Consider the following 17,606-nt stretch of genomic DNA (forward strand, 5'->3'; position numbering starts at 1 on the left):
GGTAAAAGTTTGTATGTGAAGACATTCAGTAATGTGAAATCAGAGGGTTAATTCTTTCCAGAATCCTATACATGGTGACATGGTATTTGGAACACCAAATAGAGGGAGAAAGAGAGAGAGAATCTTCCAAATATTCAAGGAGATGTATAAAAAATGCTGGTAAAAAAAAGTGTAGATTCTATTGGGGGTTCACTTATTCATTTATTTATTTATTTATTTATTTATTTATTTATATTCTCTCCAAATAAATAAGAAATAAAATGAGCCATTTTCACTTCATTCAAAATTCTTCACCTATCCTGTTTTTCGATGGAAAAATGTTCATTTCAAATTTCCAATTTTTTCACCCCTTTTCCAATATATTTTTTCACCTTTTTTTCCAGTTAGGAATCTGAGGGAAATTGAAAATAGAGAAAGTGATAGGGAAAAATATTTTCCCTTCCATTTTAAAACTTGATTCACAACTTTCCTGTAAAGAGAAGCAAACAAAAGTAAAGTATTTTCCCTCACCTTTTCTTTCATTATTCTTTTTTTTCACCAAGTTTATTTTCTAGTGGGAAAAATTAAGTGAATAGAGAAAAGGTTGTGGTTTTTTTGTCACTTTTCATAAGTGCTTAAATTCCCCTCCTTTTTCCAGTGGAATAAAAGGTGGTGAAAGGGTAAAAATATGAATGATAGTGCAAATTTTCTCACTATTTCAAAATCAAATATTTGAAATAATAATAACTTAATATGCAGTTACCACTAAGAATATATATCAACAACTTAAGCATAAAAAACACCACACATATATTATAATTATCCACCCTCCCCCGCAAAAAAGAATTGCAAACCTAGGAAACTGAGATTACACTTAAAAAGGTATCTTAAGGCATGGAAATTTAATTAGAGCAACCAAACAACTTTAACTCTCCAGTGTAGATGCCATACACTAATCAGGTTCTTATTCATATCCTTATTCCTGCAAACACTTAAGTAATTGTACTTAAACTGGTTATCTGATGTATCTGGGTGCCTATCTGCACCTTTAGGTGCCTAAATATCTTTAAAAATCTGGCCCTGGTTTCCAAAGGCTGCTAATATGAATTAAACTACATAGGTAAATGTTTTTAGAATGGATGGCTTAAGTTGTTTCCAGCAGAGAATCTGTTTTTAGCAGATCTCTGCCAATGATTTCAATGAGAAAATTACTGCTTCTCACTAATACCGGATAAATAATAATAATAATTAATAATGCCATGCTATGGCCCAGCTTTTGAGCCCTGTTCTGACACCATTTATGCTTGTGAGTAACTTTACATTTATGGGGCATAATCTGACAAACTGGTCGGGGCAGTCATTAGTAAATGAAATGTCGTCAAAATCTGGTGTTTTCTCAAAACCAGTTTGCAAGGGCAGTTGACAGAGTTTTCATCACAAAGGATTTTGAGGAACAGAGCTCTCTGGTCACTTCTGGTACCAGAGAGAGAGAGAGAGAGACCAGAATTCAAACTCTGACCTTTTCAATCTGAAACCAGCCATTTCAACACAATTCCATTTTCATAGAATTGTAGAACTGGAAGGGACCTCGAGAGGTCATCAAGTCCAGTCCCATGCACTCATGGCAGGACTAAGTATTATCTAGACCATCCCTGATGGGTGCTTCTCTAATCTGCTCTTAAAAATCTCCAGTGACAGAGATTCCACAATCTCCATAGGAAATTTATTCCAGCGCTTAACTACCCTGACAGGAAGATTTTCCCTAATGTCCAACCTAAACCGCCCTTGATGCAACTTAAGCCCATTCCTTCTTGTCCTATCCTTACAGGTTAGTGAGAACAATTTATCTTCCTCCTTCTTCTAACAATGTTTTATGTACTTGAAAACTGTTATCGTGTCCCCCCTCTGTCTTCTCTTCCCCAGACTAAACAAACCCATTTTTTCAATCTTCCCTCATAGGCCATGTTTTCTAGACCTTTAATGATTTTTGTTGCTCTTCTCTGGACTTTCTCCAATTTGTCCACATCTTTCCTGAAATGTGGCACCCAGAACTGGCCACAATACTCCAGTTGAGGTCTAATCAGCGCAGAGTAGAGCAGAAGAATTACTTCTTGTGTCTTGTTTACAGCCTCCTGCTAATACATCCCAGAATGATGTTTGATTTTCTTGCAACAGAGTTACACAGTTGACTCATATTTAGCTTGTGATCGACTATAACTCCAGATCCCCAGATTCCTTTCTGCAGTACTCCTTCCTAGGCAGTCATTTCCCATTTTGTATGTGCAACAGATTGTTCCTTCCTTTTGTGAAAACGTTGGAAAGATTTAGTTTTTATTCCAGTTCTGAACACAAAAAAACTTAGAATCTTTGAACGTTGTCACATAATGGGATTGTTAAAAACACAAACACATGCTCAAAATGTGTTCTTAACTCAGGTTAGCTAACCATTATTAGTGAGCTTGGTTTAAAGTAGCAGTGCAGATATGGCAACTCAGCTTTTAACTTAGGTTAGCGATTCAAATCCAACCCCAGGCTCACTTATAGGCTACAACTCAAGTTCCTAATCTGAGTTAAATGCCCAGTTGCTGTGTCTTCATTGCTATTTTAAACCAAGTTAGTGATCGTGGTTTAGCCTACCTGAATTAAGAACACCCCTAATTTTGCATACCTGGGGTATGTCTACACTGGAGCTGGAGGAGTAATTTCCAGCTCAGGTAGACATACCCGCAGTAACGTTTACAAAGTTAACATGTTGTAAATAGCATTTTAGCCATAGCTGCACAAGCAGTGAGATGAGCTACCCATCCTGAGTCCCATCCCATCTGAAAACCAAGGTATGGGTTCAGGAAGTTAGTCCATCCTGCCAACCATGCAGCTGTCACTACACTGCTATTTTTTGTGCACTAGCTTGATCAAAACTAGAGCGGGTACATTTGTCCAACTTCAAAATTTCACTTCTTGCTGCAGTATAAACACGCCAAAAAGTGTTTGCAGGATTGGAACCTTCAAATGTTCCTAGAAATAGGATCACACTATTAACAAATGTGAAGAAGGCAATTAACTACAGAGTGGTACTTACTGAAATATCAGGTTATAGGCATATAGAGATTGAATGCTTTCAAATTTCACTGCAGATCCAAGATTCCAAATCTGTATCTGGAACGTCTTCATTGACTCCAAAGGGTGCATGTGTCTATCTGATAGGATGAGAGTGTTTTATTTATCTGCATTGTATCCCTTGGGAGACAGTCGCTGAAGCATTTCATATTGTGACTAGTAATTGATGGAATAGGCAGCTCCGTGATTATTCTGCTTTGATGCAGTATTTGGGTGTCATCTGGTAGCAGAGCATGCATTTTAATTCATTATTAATTATTACTAATCCTCACAAGATGAATGAGAGCTAAAATTAATTAGTCTTGTGTTTGTGTGTGTGAACTCGTAGGGATGAAATAAGAAAAGCCTGCAAAAAAACACTGCAAACTGAGGTCAGGTTGGAAACTTGGGGTTACTTTTCTTTGGGCATGAGCCATCTCTCATTTACACCAGATTTAAATCAGTGTAACTCAATTTCGCCATATTTTAGCTCCACTCCAACACTTTTTCAACACTCCAGCAGTGAAAAGGGTCCATTAAACCAGTTTAATCAGCCTACTGTGTATTTCCCAGGCATAGGATGAATGCCAGACCTGGGCGTAGAAGAAACTAGAGATAGCTGGCTTGGCCAATAGTTTTTTTACCCCCAATGATTCCTGGTTGTTGGAAGGGCCTCTTGGCACCATAATCATGTTAGTGCAATGTAGGGAAGCCCAGAGGGTACTCTAAGTGGAAACCAGGTGAATAAGACTTCAAATTGGCCTAGAGAACAGAAAGCCATAAAAGCATCTGGCAGCAGCTTGCAGCCATCTTTCCTTCCTCCCACCAAGTTACTGTGCTATGTATGGAGATAAACTAGGCCACTAACATCAGCAGATTTAGCCTAATTAAAAACCAGTGTAACTGAAAAAAGAATAAGGATCATTGCGTTCGATTGAGTTTTTGAGCTGATTTACTTTGGGATGAATGAGCATAGCAACACGCCTTTTGATTTTAATTAAGCTATTCCTGATTCTCACCCAACTGAGCATGAGAAGAATCAGGTCCACTGATTCCATTGTAGTTACTCCTGCTTCACATTGGGATGAGGAGAGGGAAATTAGCTCCATTGAACCCAGCAGAGTTACCTTGGTTTACAATGCAGATTTTGCTGGGGCCAGATCCTCAGCTCTACTCTGAGGAACGCAGGAAGAACACTTGCCTCACCTATTGTGGCTTGAAGCCCAGGAAAGAGTTCCAAAGTAGACAACTTGTAGGGATGTTGAGATATTGGAGTTTTGGTTTGGATCTTGTCAACTTACCAAAGGCCAGGACTACTTACATCAATAGGAGGCCAGAACAATCAGCTTCTTGCAGTATTGGGACCTTTGTATGAAATTTTCTCTTTGATAGGAAGCAGATGGTTACCTTTTCCTTCTTTGACCATGTGGTTCTCCTGATGTATAAACATTGGTTCTAGAGAATAGTTTGGGAAAGGGGAATTATGGGAGATACTTACTCTTTCTGAGACTCTGCTGTTGCTTGTACTCTGTTTGGGTAGAAGGTAAAGACATATAAACCTGGACTGGATGAAATTTTCTATGATAAATCATGTATAACCTTAACTCTGCCCCCCGTGTGATAGAATGTGATCCCTTATGTGATAAGGAATATGTTGCCTTAACTCTGACTTCTTAGGCAAGGCACTCTGTGCAACTTTATCTCTGCACTCAGTGATAAGTAGAGAAGAGACAGGGATCAGGGGTAATGGATATAAAACTGAATATTAAGTGTGTCTGCTGGACATGGATCCTGTGGTTCTCTAAGGCTCTCTAGGTCCCAGACCAACTCTCAAAACCTGTGCAGCCAAATTTCACCCATCAGGATCTCCTTGAATCTGGGATGGAGTAAATATTAATGGGAAAGAGTGACCTCTGGTGGTGTGCACAATGCTGCATCTCCAGAATTAATGCATTCCCTCTTTTTGCCTCTCCAACTTAATTTTTAATGTGGTTGCATCACTATCCAGCTTTCAGATCAACAGCTGTGGTATCACACCAGATTTACACTGCTTTCACTAATTGACTTCAGTGGCCTCACTCCAGAATTATACAAGTCTACATGAGCTCAGAAGATGAACCAGAAAGGAAGTGTGGTGCAATGGTTATGGTGTTAGCCTGGGACTCGGAAGACATGCATTCAACTCCCTGTTCTGCCACAGATTTCTCGTGTGACAAATAACATAGGCACATGCTTTGAAAGGTATTCAGATATTGAAATCAATGGGTTTTAGGTGCCCAAGGACTTTTGAAAATCCCACTAGGTACCTAAATACGTTTAAAAATTTTGACCCTTGAGAAAAATTTTAAAAGGACATCAGGCCCCAATTTTTAAAAGTACTTAGGCATTGCATGTTCAGAATTGCAACACCTAACTGATTTAGGAGTCTAAGTCTCATTTTCGAAAGAGATTTAGGCACTTAGGAGACAAAATCTCATTTACAGTCAGAGGGATTTAGGCTCCTAAGTGCCTTACTCCATTTTGAAAATGAGACTTAGACTCCTAAATCAGTTAGGCTGACCACAGCATCATCCATACCTTTAACAATCTTAGGGACAGATTTTCAAAGGTATTTATTTAGGTACCTAAGGATGCAGATGGATGCCTACTGGGATTCGCAAATGTAGCTAGGTCAATGGGAGTTAGGTGCCTAAACGGCTTAAGTATTTCTGAAAGTCCCATTAAGTACCTATCTGCATACTGAGGCACCTCCACACCTTTTCTAATCTGGCCATTGTACCTCATTGCTCCTGGTACGTTGCACCCCATAATGCTTTATTGGAATATGCTTATGAATGTATATATGACATAACTGGGATATGTTTTAAGCTACATATGCTGTGTAACATATCTCTGCAAAGGTTATGAGATACTAAATATTTTCATCCTATTTGTATGCATGTATCATTTTTGTATTCAAAGTTATGAATATTGGCTATGTACTTGTTTGATTTTAAGTAGCCTTAGTAAGGCATTTGGACAGCTTCTTTAGAAAGGAATTTGCAAGTTAAGTGCCCAATCAAGAAACACTTAATGGACAATGGATCTTGGAAGGCTCCAATCCACATAAGAAGTCTACCTGAAGACATTCAAGGTAGCATGTGAACAATGGTCGCTACCTGTAAGTTCTGAGTCATGCATGGACATGTGACTTGCCAATGTGTCTCTAAAACTCCATCTTGGAGCTGAATTCTGGATAGGAGAGAGGAGGGGGACCACCCATGAGAGAAAGTCTATTTAAGCCGCTGGAAACTCCTCCATTTTGTCTTCAGCTGGCTCAAGAGATAGCCTCTCCACCCCCAAAGGATACCAGAAAGAAACTGGAACAAAGGACAGTAACCACAAGGGATGTGAGTGATTTCTGGACCCAGACTAGAAGGAGACTAGTCTGTAAAAGAAGCTTACTGGAACATCTCTGAGGGTGAGATTTCATCTGTAATCATTTTCTTTCTATATTAGTCATAGACTTGCGTGTTTTATTTTATTTTGCTTGGTAATTCACTTTGTTCTGTCTGTTATTACTTGGAACCACTTAAATCCTACTTTTGTATTTAATAAATCACTTTTTACTTGTTAATTAACCCAGAGTATGTATTAATACCTGGGGGGTGGGGGGCAAACAGCTGTGCATATCTCTCTATCAGTGTTATAGAGGGAAAACAATTTATGAGTTTAAAGTATAAGCTTTATACAGGGTAAAATGGATTTATTTAGGGTTTGGACCCCTTTGGGAGTGGGACATCTGAGTGTTGGAGACAGGAACACATCTTAAGCTGTTTTCAATTAAACCTGCTTTTCGGGGACATTATTCAGACCTGGGTCTCTGTTTGCAGCAGGCAAGCATGATTGGCTCAAACCTGGCAGGGAACTGAAGTCCTTAGCTGCCAGGGGAAACAGGCTCAGGGGTAGTCTCAGCACATCAGATGGCAGTCCCCAAGGGGGTTTCTGTGATTCAACCTGTCATAGCTCCATCTTTAAAACTTAAATTATAGCATTTTCCTACTGCACACAGGCAGTGTGAGGTTAAATCAATTAAAGATTGTGAGGTGCTCAGCTACCATGGTAATGGGGCCAGATAAGGGCCTAACATACATATAAAGCCCTTAAAAGAATTGAGCTGGAGACATTTACAGTCAATCAAATTCCTTTATTCAATGGAACCTTATTCTCCGTACCATTCTCCAGAATGCACCCTTCACCTCCTTGTTCTTCAGGCTGTAGATGATGGGGTTTAGTATGGGTGTGATGACCGTGTAGGACAGAGAGAGAAACTTGTCTGTATCTGGTGAGTAGGAGGAATTGGGCTTCAGATATATAACACAAGCAGAGCCATAGAACACTGTCACCACAATGAGGTGTGAGGAGCAGGTGGAGAAGGACTTCCTCCTGCCCTCCCCCGATGGCATCCTCAGGATGGCGGAGATGATGCAGACATAGGACATGAGGATCAGTACAAAGAGGAAGGTGACAAAGAACAGAGCCACCATGAAGACAGCCATTTCATTGTGGGAGGTGTCTCCACAGGCCAGCTTCAGCAGTGGAGGGATGTCACAGAAGAAATGATTAATCTCATGGGATCTGCAGAAGGGTAGGGTGAATACCATGCTGGTGTGACCGAAGGACTTGAGGAGACCACTGAGCCAGGATCCAGCAGCCAGTCCAGAGGACACCATCCTGTTCATAACCACTGGGTAATGCAGAGGCTTGCATATTGCAACATAGCGATCGTAGGCCATGGACGCCAAGAGAATACACTCTGACCCACCAAGGAAAAAAGAGAAATAGGTTTGCACAGCACAGCCAATGAAAGAGATGTTTTTTTCCCCCAGAGAACAGATTCCCAAGCATCTTGGGGACATTAACTGATGTGTAGCACATCTCCAAGAAGGACAGGTTCCTTAGGAAGAAGTACATGGGGGTATGAAGGGCTGGGTCAGCCAATGTGAGGACAATGATTAGAAGGTTTCCAGCCAAGGTGACTATGTAGGTCACCAGAAACACTGAAAAAAATAAATGCTTCAGGCTGGGAATGTCAGAAAAGCCCAGGAGAATGAATCCAGTGATTGTCGTGCTGTTTCTTCCCACCGTTTCTTGGCTATTTTTCATTCTGAAAAAGAAAAGGAAACAATAAATTGTCACAGAATACTTTCACCCACTCCGCCGTCCTCCACTGTCAGACAATTTCTCCAGATAATCTGAGTCTTCCTGTGAATTTTAGGAGGCTAAGAATTTTGTCTTTTTTACAATTTGCTGCAACCTGTGTCTCTAATTCACTAATGCTCAGAGTTGTCCTGTGCAACACTTCTTAGAACGCGAATGAATATCTCATAAAGTTTGAATTTCTGGGTACTCTCTGCTGGATCTTAGAGCAGTTCAGTGATGGATGTTTTATGTGGCTTTTACGCATGGATCCTTTCCCCCCCAGTTTTGTGACTAAAATGTGTTATGAGATCCAGCAAATTTTCAAACAAGGTTAATTTGGGAGTGAGCAGGAATGTATCTCATGAATCCCTTAACCAAATTAGTCCAGTTTTAGAACACTATTTCTAACCTAGTTCATCCAATTTTCAAGTGGGTCTGCCTATGCATGTGGCTGTTGGGCAGTGTGAAAACTCACCTTTTAAACAGACAGCTCTATGTAATGTTAACTTTGGCGCAGTCCCATAAGGCCAAAACTGTAAAAGTGACCAGTGATTTTGTGTGATTCTCCACTCTCTCATGAGCTCAATGCAAATGTAATTGCTTTGGGTCTGATTCACCACTGAGTTTCTATAGCATTATGCCCATGTAGGTCCAATGGTCCAGAATCATCTGGTGTAAATCAGTTAATGGAGCTATGTGGATTTACACCACCCTTGAATTTCAAAGGAGCTACAATGGTCCTAAAGTTGGTGTAGTGGAGTACAAGTAATCAAGACCTATAGGATGTCTGAAAATCAAGCTAAGTTGTCCCAAGTTGGTCATCCCAAACTGGAGGCCCTCAATATCTGTGGTAATTTGGGTCAGGGCTCATAAAGCATGGATTGCACAATGCATAGTACCTGATATATCGTAAAGGGAAATTACAGCTGACCTGAATAGAAAAGGATGTGACTCAAACCCTGGATTGCAAAAAGCCCAAGATATGATGTGTTTGATTTAATTACTAATTCATTCTGTCCCAATCTATACCTGAGATCCTACCACCCCCATATTTGAGGTGTCTGAAATTGAAATCCAACTTAAGATCAAAATTTTGCAACTTCCCTCTATCTTCAAATGACTGAAAAAGGAGCAATTTTGTTATGGAAAAATGACCTGCTAATATGGACATTCTTATTACTTATATATGTATTTGTTAAGGACCAAATGCTTCAACTAGGTTAGAAATAGTTTTCTAAAACTGGAGTCATTTGGTTAAGGGATTCATGAGATACATTCCCGGTCACTCCCAAATTAACCTTGTTTGAAAATGCTTGGTGCTGTGCACAACTAAATTACCAATATATGAATCACTGGAAGAACAACTCAAAAACAGCAACAATCCAGATGCCTACAGATCTCTGCATGGAATGATCACATTTGCAAACTCCTTACCACAGTGACATGCACAAAGCTAAGGCAGACTTCTCACCAAATACAAAATCGTGGATCACAAACTAGAAGTGGAAACTGGAAGGCACAAAAAATTTAAACACAGAGAGTAGTGATGAAAAATTGGGTGTGTGTGTGTGTGTGGGGGGGGAATTGGATTGACCTAAAGCAAAACAAAAAAAAATCCATTTTTTTTCAGTGAAATGAAAAAGTCAAAAAAGTTCATTTTAGGTAAAACAAAACATTTAGTTTCACCCAAAATGAAACATTTCATTTCATTTTTGAGGAGTCTTATTTATTGTTTTGAAAAATCAAAATGTTTCATTTAGAAAATGTCAAAACAAAATATCAGGATTTTTTTTTCAGCTACAATTTCCTGAACTCAACATGAATTCATTAACTGTTTTGCTTAACCTGAATACACGTTTTTTAGTGGGAAGAAGTTCCATCCGAAAAAAATTCACTCAGCTCTGGCAGTGATTATGCAGCCAATGTGACAGATGAGAGATAGTGATGGAGAGACACTTTCATCTCCAATGCACCAAATATGAGAAAGAGCAAGAGATTCTGCAAACTATCAAGAACCACAAAAGACATCCTGTCAAAAGCAAGGTGGAAAAACTGTTCCCAAACTCTGGGAGAAAGGCAGAGACAACATCATGACTCCTACGCAACGAGCCGTGGGTCCAGAGCAGATGATTATGAGAAAGGGACACAGTGGATCATACTCCAAATCAAAGCTAATATGAAGATTTTTTTTCCCCTGTGGAAAATTTAGATAAAAACAAAGACTTTTTTATTCCTGAATAAGAACATCCACACTGGGAGTTAATCAGGAAAAACTATCCCAGAATAACCCTCTCCATACACAACCGTGTAAATCTTTATGGGAGTGGGTGAATGAATAATCCCACTGCAGGCTTCTTGTGGCAGTAAGCACTGCCCTCTGAAGTAAGGGATTGCAGGGCTTGACGCTTAAATGCTCCTAGAAGTAAGTGGCATTAAACAGTTGGAAGAAGAGCATGAACTTAAAATTGGAGAGTTTTGCACTTACTGAAATTCGGGAGCGTTTCTGTACAGTCCTCACCAACTAGCTGCACCAAGGACGACTTCCTCATGCACATCTGGAACAGAGGGTGGTGATCTCTTCACACACTCCAAAGGATGCATTGCTTCATCAGGCACGATGGCAGTTTTTATTATTTATCGGCACTGTCCCCATTGGGAGCTGATCTCCTGACCATTTCGTAGTCTGAATTACTCCATGATGATGATAATGATATGTAATGCAGTAGCACCTAAGAACTCGTGGGCTTGGTTCATTATTGGAGTTCTTAGGTGCTACTGTGCATTACAGTATGCAAGGGAGCTCTCACAACAGAGCATGCGTATAGTACTATATATTATTAATTCAAATTGTTACTTCACATTGGTTTTTAATCATTAACTATTACTGATTGCCACAAAACAAATTAGATCAGAACTCAGTTAGTTTTCTGGGAAGTGCTACTGATGAGATAAGAACAGACCCAAAACCCCACTGCAAGTCAGTTTGGAGATTTGAAGATAAGTTGGTTTGACTTTTCATGAGCCTTATTTAACATACTGTAGAACAGTAAATTGACTCCTTTGCTCCTGATTTACATGAGCATGAAGACTGAAGGGCCCCAAGATTAGTGTCCCATTGTGCTAGGTACTGTACAGACACACTGGAAGAGACACTTGCAGTCATCAAAGGCTTAAAATCTAAAGATGAAAGACAGACAAAGGTGGGGCAGGGAGAGGGGAGGTTGAGAAATAGAGGCCCAGAGAGGAGAAATGACTTGTTCCAAGCTCAGGCAGCAGGTGAGTGGTTGAGCCAAGAATAGAACCATATGATCTACCTATGAGACATGCTGCATCTACGTAGCTAGCCATTAGGAAAACATTGATAGGCAGCATGGTCTACGGGTAGGACACTGGAGTCAAGACATTTGGGGCCTGGTTCTGTCCGAAGCTCTACCACTGTATACCTGCTATGCAACTACATAAGATGGTTTACCCCCTCATATATCTACACCAAGATCTGCCTGTGAGAGGTATGTAATGTTGGCAGCAATGCCAATAGTCTCTCTTTTTCTTGCATTCAGAGTATAAATGCAGCTGCATACTAGCCACAGGAGAATTGGGGTCAGGACAAGGACATCACAAGAAGCTGGGCTCACTTTTTTTTTAATCTCAGTCTCTTATGGAAGGTGATGTCATCAGATGATGTAACTGTAAATTCCACAACAAAAGATAAACTACCCGAGTGTGGGAAATTACAGAGTTAGGCCCTTAACATTCAGGAAATGATGAAGTTGTACATTCCACTGCTGTCCTGTGCAATGTAGCTTAATGCAGCCCGTTGGGAAAAATTCTCCTAATACATTTATTAAAGTTTACCATGACTCAGTTTCCACACAAGTATTCCTTTATTGATCCAAAGGTCACTCGGTGTTGATTACATCCCAAATACAAATACAAGCATATGGCAATTTATACTCGATTTCCTAACAGTAATTCAGTTATAAGCATTGGCCAAATTCCCAAAAGAGGATCAGGCTCGGGAGATACTTTCCCATCATGTTGTGACTCCACAGGGGTAAGAAAAAGCTCTGACAAAGAAACCTCTACATACCTCGTCTTTTATACACTATAATAAAGAAGTGATGTCATTGCTGCATCTTGACACTTAGATAAAGCCAGAAGAGGCAGTTAGGACTAAACTCTGCCTTCTGACCCAGTCAAGACAAGAATAATGATAGGGCCTCTCTCGTCAAGGTTTTCTTCTTATCTTATTTTGCCATATTTCTTCCCAGCAACTGGACTAAGCATTTATTTTTAAACAACCCATATAGCATTAATTATTGACTGCACCAGGTACCCAATTAACCATTTTTTCTTTATTTTGATGACCTGAACCCAACCCTTAAATAAGATACTGCTGTATTTCAAGTGTCACTACTAGTTTAAGACAAACAAGCCTTTTCTTTTCTCATGATCTCAGGTCTTTTTGGTCACATGGTTTTTGGGCCTATCGCTCATGCTAACATCCAAACTCAGTTTAAAACCACAGTTGACTCAGGCCTAATGTAGGCCTGTTTTCCTGCACAGCCTTAACTCTGCCCACTTGGGGGATGCAGCATTTGCATGTATTTTTGGGGTAGCAACTGCTTTTATCCAGTTGTGGTCTCTGTGAATGAATCTGTTAATGTGAAAGCATTATAACCAACCCCATGGTAGGGTGCGGCTGGACGTGCTGTGCTACAGCAGTCCCTAGAGTCTCCTAGAGCGCTGGGTGTACCATGGGCGTGGAGGCACATGGTGGAGGCAATCCAAGCACTCCATTCTTCTGGCTCTCGCCCTTTGTGGAATGTTTAGAACATGGACAAATTTTGGTAAAACAGAGGATTGCACCGCTAGAGTCGCCAGAAATGAAGATGCAATTACCCTCTACATCATGGCTGTAAATTATGACACAGACTGATAAACTGAATACGCAATCCAGCCCCTGAGGGCCATTGAGTACAGAGGTATGATGGTGGGGATCCTTCAGCCTTGAGTCAGGGATGCTGACTTCAGGCCACCCCTCTCCCAGAAGCATTGTGCTCTTCCCTGCAGATTTCCTGGGCAAAGTCCATTCCTTTTATCCCCAGAAAAAACTGCATGTGGGCAGCTCCTATTGGCTGAAATCCAAAACAGGAACATTAGCACTGTCCTAACAAGAGTCCATCTGCTTGCCTCTGTTTCTTTACAGGTTCTAGTGACTCACTCTCATTGTTTACACACACAGTACAGAGCTGCTGTCTTCAGAGACTAAGAAACCCCATTAGCTCCTCATCCTTCCACTGGCCTTGCGAGCAGAGCCTGGTACTTTAAACTCACACTTAGAGCAGGTCAAAAATGTTCTAATTTTTTTTTTCTGACAAAAAATTGGGTTTCATCTGCTTTCCTCCCAAAATTCTAGTTGTTTATCAGAAACAAACAATAAATCATCAGAAAACTGGTTTTTTTTGTTCATTTTTTTTGCTGAAAATTTTTGATTGCCCCAAATAAAAATATTTGTCAGGTTTTCATTTGTTTTTTAACGTGTAACCCTCTCTTCTCTGGATACCCCGTGTTCCTGTGGATAATGGAGATCCTGGGGTGGTCCCAAAGGTGGTATTGGATAGGTGGGAAGCTTCTATCCACCCATCTGCAGCATCTCTCTACTCATAGGAAGAACAACAGTTGGTGGTGCCTCCTCCTGGATATGTATTGTACACCTCTTAGGGTACCTTGGTAGCTTCCAGTTACAACTCCAGCCTAAACCAGCATTAGGCCTCGCAGATAAGGGCAAATGATACTTAGTGCTCTACAGAAAGCATTAAACACCCAGGTTGGCATGAGGAATAGCTTTACTTACAAGTAATATAGTTTCAGAGTAGCAGCCGTGTTAGTCTGTATCCGCAAAAAGAAGAACAGGAGGACTTGTGGCACCTTAGAGACTAACAAATTTATGGAACATAAATGTATGTTCCATTCTATATGCATCCGAAGAAGTGGGCTGTAGTCCACGAAAGCTTATGCTCTAATAAATTTGTTAGTCTCTAAGGTGCCACAAGTAATATAGTGAGATACAATGACAATTCAATAGAATAAAGTACTCACCGCAATTACTGTGACTAGTCAATAGGTGGCAGCACAACAGTTCAGCTAATGGTGGCAACTTATAAACATAAACTTAAGCACTACTTCCAAAACAGAGGTTTATGTAAAAACTAAGCTTAAACTTACAGAAGAACATTCACCAGCAAAGAATTCTCCATGGCAGAGGGGTGGGGGCGGGATGCTATCCTCACTGGCATCACCCCACACACTTTTCCTCTGTGGGGACGGAGGCCAGAGCCCACCAGCCCTGCAGCTTAGCTGCCCAGAGGCAGGTTAGAGAGAAGGAGAAAAGATGAACCATAGCTGAGCTGTGCAATGGGAAAGAACAGAGTGGGAAGCTCAGTAGAGAGAGCACTACCTTGCCCTTCACCTCAGTGTGACAATAGAGGGCACTGTGCCATAGCAGGTGGTGTGGGTGACAAAACAGGGGGTGTGCTGCTCTCCCACTGGGTGCTGACCACGATACCTAGCTATGTGGCAAGGACCGGGGTGGGGGCTCAGTAGAGAGCACTCCCCCCAGCAGTCAGTGCTAGTCCCAGTGCCCCAGTGCAGCGCTAGCGCATGCTGTGCTGCAGGGACCGGGGCGGGGGATCTGTAGGGGGCGCTCTCCCCTCTTTGCTACTGTTGATAGCAATGTCCTTGGATTTGGCAAGGAGATGATGAACTGCAGGATGCACCGTCTTTTGGCTGAAAAATTACATTGATGCCCTTCAGCTTGTAAGTTCTATGGCTTTGATTTTGAAAGGCGCCTAAGTGAGTTGGGCACCTAAATCCCACTGAAATTGGATGGTTGTTGGACACCTAGAGCCCTCAGGGTCTTTTAAAAATACCACCGTCAATGTCCCCTGGTACTCAAGGTTTCAAGTCTGGCTAAATCCCAGATCTGTCAACTTCCTCCTCCTTTTCCCCTCTCTACATCTTTTCATTTGGATTCATTCATAGAGCCACAGTATTTGAACCAAGAAGGGAACCAGATCATCTAGTCTGACCTCCCGTGTAGCACAGGCCACCAGCACCACCCAGCACCCTCACACTAACCCCAACAACCAAAATGAGACGAAAGTATCACAGCCCACAAGAGACTAGACTATGATGTGCCACAGACAGGGGACAGGAGGGACCTAGATGCACCAATGCCCGAGGCTCCCACAATGGCAGGGAAATGGTTAAGTGAGCCACAGGATTCTCCTTCCCCTCCAGTCCCAGAACAGCTGCCATTCTCCACCCAGAGGTGGCTGCATTTTGGCGGGTGGGTGAAGCCAGCCCTGTGCACAAGGCCCTTTGAGGCACCGCAAGCTGAATTAGAGTTGGACGTAGCTCATCCTGCGGTGCTCCCTCTGAACTTTGCCAAATTGAGAAACATTTTGACAAGTTACAGGGTGGAGAAAGGAAAAGAATAAATGTGTGTGTCTGTGCACAAGGTCACAAAGAGGGGCGCACGAGAATTCCAAATTTCCAAATATCCAAATGTTTCAAAAACCAGAACACAACAACAGCAACACCAGCAAAGGTGGAACTCATTGCCACGGAAAGATATTGAGGCCAAGAATGTACCCCTCTGAATTCACATTACTGAATGTCTTCACATACATACTTTTACCATGAGAGGTTAAAGTTTATTATTTTGATTTATATGATATTGTCTTTTTCTATGAAAAAAAAATGACTAGCTCTACCCAAATTTTACATGTAACGCCAATGGGTACCTTTGAAAAGGCCAACCAAGTGATTCTTAGGAGAACAATTTTCTCTATAAGGTTCTACACCGGTTGATTTCAATGATTTTTTTTCAGTGGAAAAATATGATTTTTGGTTTATTTTCAGACATCTACTCGTGTTTTGTTTCTGTTTTCAAAACCTAGAAAAAATAATCAGTTTTTGGATGTTTCCCCTTCTGCTCATCACTGTCCTCTCCTTGCTCTTCACAGTGGGGTCTTACGCCTGTATCATAGGCACCATCCCGAAGATCCCATTGGGGGAGGACAGGTCTAAGCCTTCTCCACCTGTTCCTCTCACCTCATCATGATGGCACTCTTCTAGTGCTCTGCTAGCATTATGTACTTACAACTCATATCCAGCTACTACCTGGACTGGGACAGGTTCCTTTCCCTGTTCTACACAGTGGTAATGACCATGCTAAACCCAATTATCTACAGTTTGAGGAACAAGGAGGTAAAAGGTAATTCTTTCCAAAATCCTACACATGGTGACATGCTATTTGGAACACCAAATAGAGGGAGAAAGAGAGAGAGAATCTTCTAAATATTCAAGGAGCTGTATAAAAAATGCCGGTAAAAAAAATAAAGTGTGGATTCCTTTGGGGGGGTTCACAAATTTATTTATTTATATTTTCTCCAAATAAATAAGAAATAAAATGAGCCCTTTTCACTTCATACAAAATTCTTCACCTACCCTGTTTTTCTATGAGAAAATGTTCATTTCAAATTTCCATATTTTTCACCACTTTTCCAATATATTTTTTCACCCTTTTATTTCCAGTTAGGAATTTGGGGGAAATTGAAAATCTTTCCCCTCCCATTTTAAAACTTGTTTTGCATCTTTCCTGTAGAGAGAAGCAAACAAAAGTAAAGCATTTTCCCCGGGGGTGAAAGTAACTTAAAGGACTTACCGGTACTCCGGAGTCCTGAGCGGTGGCCTCTGGCTGTGGCTGGGAGCCCCAGGGCCTTTAAATCACCTTGGAACTACCAGCTGCAGAGGCGGCTGGGAGCCCCAGGGCTCAGGGGTGTATTAAAGGGCCCGGGGCTCTGGCCGCCGCGGAGCTCCGGGCCCTTTAAATCACCGCGGGAGCCCTGCTGCCGCTACCCCGAGGTGGCAGGGCTCCGGCGGGGATTTAAAGGGCCTGGGGCTCCCCGCAGCGGCTGGAGCCCTGGGCCCTTTAAATCACTGCCACGGAAGCCGGTCCAGTCCAGCACAGCGTACTGGCTCTTGCCAGTACGCTGGACCGAACCGGACCGGACCGGCTTACTTTCACCTCTGATTTTCCTTCACCTTTTCTTTCATTATTCTGGTTTTTTCACAATTTTTTTTTCCAGTGGGAAAAACTAAGTGAACAGAGAAAAGGTTTTTTTTGTCACTTTCCAAAAGTGCTTAAATTACTCTCCTTTTTCCAGTGGAATAAAGGGTGTTGAAAGGGTAAAAATATGAGTGATAGTACTGATTTTCTAACTATTTCAAAAATAAATATTTGAAATAATAATAACTTAATATGCAGTTACCACTAAGAATAT

The 17,606-nt window shown here is 41.3% G+C and overlaps 1 protein-coding gene and 1 pseudogene across 1 annotated transcript in view; one reads left to right on the forward strand and one right to left on the reverse strand.

Moving 5' to 3' along the window:
* LOC101944097 (olfactory receptor 14A16-like) overlaps window positions 1-17,606 on the forward strand; it is a 114,779-nt gene that overhangs the window by 35,411 nt on the left and 61,762 nt on the right. The window lies entirely within an intron of this gene.
* Window positions 7,266-8,220, reverse strand: LOC101942999 (olfactory receptor 5V1-like; annotated as a pseudogene).

This window comes from Chrysemys picta, chromosome 12, assembly GCF_011386835.1.
Source record: "Chrysemys picta bellii isolate R12L10 chromosome 12, ASM1138683v2, whole genome shotgun sequence".
NCBI lineage: Eukaryota > Metazoa > Chordata > Testudines > Emydidae > Chrysemys > Chrysemys picta.